Source organism: Labeo rohita, unplaced genomic scaffold (assembly GCF_022985175.1).
Source record: "Labeo rohita strain BAU-BD-2019 unplaced genomic scaffold, IGBB_LRoh.1.0 scaffold_168, whole genome shotgun sequence".
NCBI lineage: Eukaryota > Metazoa > Chordata > Actinopteri > Cypriniformes > Cyprinidae > Labeo > Labeo rohita.
Window position 1 is genome coordinate 27949 of NW_026127868.1, and position 7021 is coordinate 34969.

Genomic DNA, 7021 nt, shown 5'->3' on the forward strand with positions numbered 1-7021 from the left:
TGCATCCTTGCTATTAATGTCTTCCCAAAGAAAAACTTTTTGAACTGTAGTGTACACAAAAATTTAGGCAGCACAACTGTTTTCAACCACACTGATAATAATCAGAAATGTTTCTTCAAATCAGCATATTACAATGATTTTGAACACTTACAACTGGAGTAATGATGCTGAAAATTCAGCTTTGATCACAGAAATGATTTACATTTTAAGATTAATTTCAAAGTTTGACCAACAGTATACATTACTACATTTAAATGAAAACACATCTTGTAATAAACAATGCACACATTCTCAAAGAACTTACGCTCTGATGATTACTGCCTTCCCTCACGGCTGCCTTCTTCAGTCATTCCCAGACTTCCTCATTTATCACCTTTCCTTTGAATCTACACAAAAAAACAGAGAATTTGGATAAGTCACCCCAGACTTTTTTTGATGATGGCCACAAACTGTCAAGGTGCCTTTTGAAATCTTAAGTGGTTCTCCAGCTTCTAAAGGAAAGGCAGAACCTGGGGCCTTATTCACAGAGAATTTCATCTTACTACTATGTGTCCTAGCTAGGATATTTAGTTTAAAACCTATTTACAAAACTCTTAAGAGTCTACACTATCTAAAAAGAGGGTTCAGTCAATGCATAGACCAGGGATCCTCAAATCTGTCCCATGAGATCCACTTTCCTGCAGAGTTTAGCTCTAACCCTAATCAAACACATCTGAGTATGCCAATCAATGTCTTCAGGATCATTAGAAAATCACAGGCAGGTGAGTTTGATCAGGGTTGGAGCTAAACTCTGCAGTGGACTGTCCATCCTGGGTAAGATTTGAGGAACCCTGGCATAGACTTTTTTTTTTGTTAAATTTCCACACTGTGCATGGGTTGGAGCTCTTAATACTGAACTCTCAAAGTGCACCAGATAGACAAATTTTACTTTAAACTGTATAGTACATTATTTCTTACACAAGACCATGGCCCCAGATCCCCCAGGCAGACCAAGGTCCAGCTATCCTCCATAGTCTCAAAAAAATCCTGTGGGAAACACAGCAAAGTTATTTTGTGTATGATTTAGGCATAGGGCTAGAATAGGGCTGCACGATAAATTGCATGTAATTATCATGCGTGTATAGTCAGTAAAGCCAATTTCTTTGATTAGTAGTAAGTTTCCATCACGTGCATTCAGCTGGAACGGCAATTTATACATGGAGTCGTAAATCACTCACAAGCTTTTCTCTGCAAAATGGAACTTATTTTTGATCCCAAGTGATCAATTTTACTGTATGAAATTTTTGGGGGGTATGTCACACTTTTACTTTATTTTGCTGATTTACATAAATTAACTATAGTGTCCTGCACATTAATTAAAAAATATATATATATACTAGTGTCTGAATAATTTTTGATTTGACTGTATATCTTTCAGTTATATCTACACTTAGTTTTTGCTTAACACTTACACCTAAGTTTTCATTACTTTCACTGTTCATGTTTTGCTCTATGGTACATCATCTTTAATTTATTAGCATTAGAGCTGCTCCATTGCAGCAGCTACTGTAATCATGCGTTTTGTTATAATAATGCAGGGAACTACTTGTTATAACAGAGTAATCTCCTAACAGTGATTTTCACCAATAAAGTTGTGTATGCTTTATAGTGAATGCCCCTATAAATTTTATATTTCCGAATTAGTTTTAATCCAAATTATGCATGTGCTAAGTGAGTGAACATCAATAAAGATCACCCAACAGAACTGCGCTCCACCGACCCCCTCCCTATCCTTAGATAACTTGTGCATTGTTTTACTTATTTGTTTTTGACATATCTGACAGAACTACAAACTTCTAAGTAATGTCTGTGAGAAAACAATATTAACTCATCAAGCTTGTACAGTACCTCATACCTCAGACCTCGTACAGTATCGGTGCACCCCTAATTTTTGATCTGGAAGTGATATCTATCTAGTTATGAGTAAATTGTAAAATCCAACCCTGTGGATTACCTGCCTCTCCTCCTGAGCATTTTGTCGTGTGGGTCCAGGAAGTCTTCTTGTATGTCTGGATATCGATGCGCTGGAACTCTTTCAACCATGAGAAATGCAGTTCCAGCGTGTCTTCACATCCAGGGCACATCCAGGGTAGCTTATATCAGTTTTTCAGTACTGAACAAGTCAGGAGCCAAATCAGTACCTGTTCTCAATAATCATCCCTACTCATAATCATAATAGTTGTCTGCTTGGTGCTGCCCAGACTGTCTCTCCACCTGCTGACAAAAATGTTAGTTTTACAACAATGAATAAAATATTTAGTCTACTAGGTAGTAACAAATCGGCATCTTTTCTAATAAGCAACTCACTGAATCATTGCCTGGTTCACTGGCAGTCAGGACCTAAAGAAAATTAACCACTTGTTTATTAAAAGAAAGTTTACCGCTTATTTAATAAAAGATTTGTTAAACCGAACGTATCAGATCTTATTTGTGAATGAAAGGTAACGTTAACTAGCATAAAAAGCAAGCATGTAAAAAACACCTTTAACACCAATAGTGAGCAAATGACACAATTTACAGGTCTGTTGCTCGAGGGGAAAATGCGGAAATTATTGTTCCCACATACACTGAAGGTGATTTCGTTAGCATCGGTCTAATTAAACGTTTAAACAGTAGTTTATATTCAAGCTTACAATATGGCGAGCATGAGCAACATCCCAACAAACACAGTTACGTTGTGGCAACGTCGCTGCCACGTTCTATTTTTACTTTGGCAACGTTGCCTTCTACGTCCTTGCGACATTGTAGCAACGTTGAAATGTAAGACGTGAAAAGGCTGTAGCAACGTTGTTGTGCGACATTCAGCAACTGCGAGACGACGTTCCGACAACATTTATTTTTATGCCAGATTATAAATCTGCGTCTTATGTTTTTATTTATTTTATTTGCATTTATTTTTTTTAAATGCTGTTTAATCATTAATTGTTCTTTTTAACATTAAACCTGCTATGAAACTTCAAAGAGGAAAAAATGCCATACAGGTTCATATAATCCAACTTTATTAAAACATTGCATACATGGAAAAAAGGCATTTGAGAACGTTTGCTGACAAACAAAAAGAAAAGCAGCAGCAGGTCACCGGCCGATGAGGCGGACTCCGGACTGGAGAATACAGCGGGCAGGGGAGCGCAGACGAGAGCGACTTAGACACAAGTCAAAACCAGACAGACAGTCCGGGGCCAGAGAATGATGTGCGGCAGGCACAGGTCTAAACAGAGAACAATAAAATAGCAAAAAATCAAAAATCAAATACCAAGCCACTAATGTAGGACTCAAATAGGAGCTTGATACGACAGACTTTATCAGTCGGCTTTGCCTATTCCTACTTATAAATGCGCATCATTCAGTAGTGTCCTGACAGTCCACCACATGAATAGCTACTTTAGTTGCGTGTGAATAAATGCAAATATTCCCTAAAATCAAACAGTAAAGACAGTGATGATGCTTCCTTTGAAACGTTTAATGATTGAGCCTGCTGCGCCCGCGCCCGCTCCGTCCCCCTACTCCATTCTGCGTGTTAATACACGAGAGCATGTTAGGGGAGGCGCGCAGAGTGTAAAATAATCATTATTATTGATTACTAATTTGAATCAGTACATTTATAGCTAAAACAATACCTTGAAAGTGAAAAGAAGCAGGTTTTTACGATCAGAAATTTCTTAAACCGGTGAACCTCTGTAAACTTTACCAGCGGTAAACACTTTTGAAAGAGTTAACATTATTAACACCCTGACAGTGTTACTAACAAACTTTTAACATGTAAAATATTAACACCAGAATGGATGATGAAAATACCAAAGTTGGATTAACTGGTCAACAGCAACAATGTTCAGGTGGAAAAAAAACACACAAAACAATGCACATTTAAATTTATTTACAAAATGAAACGTATAATTTTCCCTGCAACAAAATTTCTTCACATTCAGTGTTTTCAATACATGTAAAAACATGTTCTTACAACAATTAAAACATCATAATGTCAAGGCATATCAATGCAAAGGCACAAAATACATATTATAATGTGGTGCATATTATGTACTCTTAATGTCATAAGGTTTATAATGACAACAACAGTCTTTGCTAATGGTGTTTGGACCTCCTTGAAGAGAGTATAGTCTCATTTTTTGTTTTCAGCATGACAAGATGCGTTTCTCTGCAGTTTTCAGCCAAGCAAGATATACATTCTCACTTGCAGCATCACAAAAGTGCTCCTGTAAAATTGAAAAATAAAACAAAACATAAAAAACAGGATAAGTTCACATCCATTTATCAGGTGAAATGTCAGAGACAAGTGTCAAATAGTCAAGTCACCATTATATATAATGTTTTTTACAATGTAGAGTCTCAAAGCAGCTTTACAGTATTAAAAGGTTACTCCACTCCAAAATGAAAATTGTCATTATTCACACAAAGAAATAAAAAAATAACAACTTTATTCAAAAATTTGTCTCCTCTGCATCACCCTATAGCGCCATTTTAGAATGTTTTACCTTGCAACAAAGTTTGTGCAGAGAACTCATCTGGTTCCTGTGGTCTTGTCCGGATTGCCATCTAGGTGACAAGGTCTTCAGATGGGATCAGTCTCTGGCGCTCATCTATTTGTCCTGGTCTCCGCTGACATTCAGGGCTGTAGAGATCATCTCTAGGTGCTGATCCACCATCTGGGCTGGGTACGGACTATATCCGGGTACCTGCAGTGACCATTTGACCTGGATACAGTCTGGATCTGGGTGGCTACAGTGACCTCGAAATAAGAACCAAAAAGACTAACATTAATGTAGATGCCAATCTGACAGTTTAAATCTAGATAATACAATAGAATACAAAAAAAAAATAAATTACTTCGAGTAAAAGCATTTAATTCACTGTAAATTTATGTACATATATATTGTCACTCTTACTGGAAAATTGGTCTTTTAACGTCAGCGACAAAGTCATAATTCCAAGTGCGTACTGATCTCTCTCTACATTGAAGTTGGACTCCTCCTACCAAAATGAATGCGCATAAATGGGACAGCACATAAATAAACGAGAGTGCAAACCCAAAGGAAACCAGATTCTTTCTTCTTATTGTTTAAAAAAAAAGCATCTTAAAATATGCAATTATGGCTTACCCATGTCTCTGTTATGTGTCCTAACAAAACTCTTCTCATCCCACTTAATGTATTGGTGGATTCATACTCTTCAAGCACATCATCTCCTGAGCGAAAGAATAACAATCCATCTGAGAAAGGTTTAGGAGTGCACAACACATAAATGTTGCTATAACTCAATATGATCTTATGAAATACATATTTTAAATGAGATAAAACACTTACTTCTAGTGTTTCCCTGTTAAAAGTGACCTCCATCAGCATTACATAGCAAATCTGTGAGAAACATTTAGGCTCGTTTAGGTGCATAGCATACAAATATCTTAATAAAGATATGATCTTTATATAATACCTAATGTAAATGAAATAAAACCTTTACTTTCTGTGTTTTTCTTGATAAAACCAACTTTCCTAGGTACTCAACATCACAAGTTAAAGAAAATATCACTCTGAGAAAAAGTTTAGGAGTGCACAATTATTCACAATTAATCCTTATTGCTATTAATGAGGTAAAACACTTACTACTGATGTTTACCTGGTAAAAGCGACCTCCGTACTCCACACTGCATAGCAATTCAAATCTGTGAGAAACGTTTAGGCTTGTTTAGGGCATACAGCATACAAATATCTTTATAAAGTAATATTATCTTATAAAATACATAATGTAAATGAGATAAAACACTTACTTTCTCCTTTTTCCTTGATAAAAACAACTTTCCTGGCTGCTGCGCATTGCGAGTGAAAGAAAATATCGTTCTGAGAAAAAGTTTAGGCGTGCACAACACATAAATATCGCTATTAATCAATGTGTTGTATACTGTTAAACCCCTGATGTCACATGGATGTCACATTACCAATCTCCTTGCCATGTTTCTGGACGTTGATTGTGTTAATTACACACACACACACACAAACATATATTATAAATTATGCATATACCCACTTCTTCAGGCACCACTACATCACTGCTTTTGCGTTGAGACATTTTAAAGTTATTTTAAACATCTATCAAATCTTAGGTAAAGTTTGTATCAGTTCTTTTTTTTTTTTTTTTTCATTTTTTTAGGTCCTTATTATAATAGGATAGTACAGATATGAAAGAAAAAGATGTGAATGAAATGTGTAGGGTGACAGGTTTGAGCTCAAGTATATGAATACTTACTTAAAATTAGGAGAAGAGGTCCAATGAACCATCTTGTAAATGTGGGGTAACTGATCGCTGTAAAATTAAATGTCAAACTTAGTATCATGCCAATACCAGCTGTACAGAACATTAAAGCAATATTAAAAATCTCACACTTGGTTTTTAGTTTGGATTAATCTAGTATATATAAAAAAACCCCAATATAAATAAATAAATAAATAAATAAATTTGTTCCTTTAACAATGATTATTCTACATTTAATTTATACAGTGAAAAAAATGCAAATTTATTTGATTATTTAATTTCTGTACCTACAAACCTAAAGCAGTGTTTAATACGTTTTTGTAATAATTAATGTGATTAATTTTATAATAATTAATAGTGTTCTAATAGATAAATATATAGATGTTCTATATATACTATCTATCTATCTGTCTATCTGCTAAACTGACGCCTAATATCAGTATGAAACGCGATAAGATCTGATGATTGGTTAATGAATTTTAATCACGTTGTCTGCTTTGGCTCAAACTGATTTGCTGAAATCAGAACGTGAACGCAGTCAGTGAGCCTTAGTCAATGAAAACTAATTCATTTTAACTGGAAAAAAATGAACTATATACTGTGCCAATTTTAATCTCATTGTAAGACATTAGCGTGTGTGAGAGAAACGCGGAGCTACATTTGAGCACTTCAGTCCGAGTGCTCAAATGTAGGAACCGATGTACACGTTTAACAAAAACAC

The 7021-nt window shown here is 35.4% G+C and overlaps 2 long non-coding RNA genes across 2 annotated transcripts; both read right to left on the reverse strand.

Annotated features, from left to right (window-relative positions):
• Nucleotides 1–307: 307 nt before the first annotated feature.
• LOC127158756 (uncharacterized) lies at nt 308–2059 on the reverse strand. Its single transcript, XR_007826263.1, has 3 exons — nt 1994–2059; nt 958–1026; nt 308–386 (listed from the first exon to the last, which is right to left on the reverse strand). It is a non-coding gene; the product is annotated as an uncharacterized LOC127158756 (long non-coding RNA).
• A 966-nt stretch (nt 2060–3025) lies between these two features.
• On the reverse strand, nt 3026–6287 carry LOC127158750 (uncharacterized). The gene is made up of 6 exons (XR_007826260.1): nt 5668–6287; nt 5358–5408; nt 5154–5239; nt 4941–5025; nt 4530–4783; nt 3026–4250 (listed from the first exon to the last, which is right to left on the reverse strand). It is a non-coding gene; the product is annotated as an uncharacterized LOC127158750 (long non-coding RNA).
• Nucleotides 6288–7021: the final 734 nt, after the last annotated feature.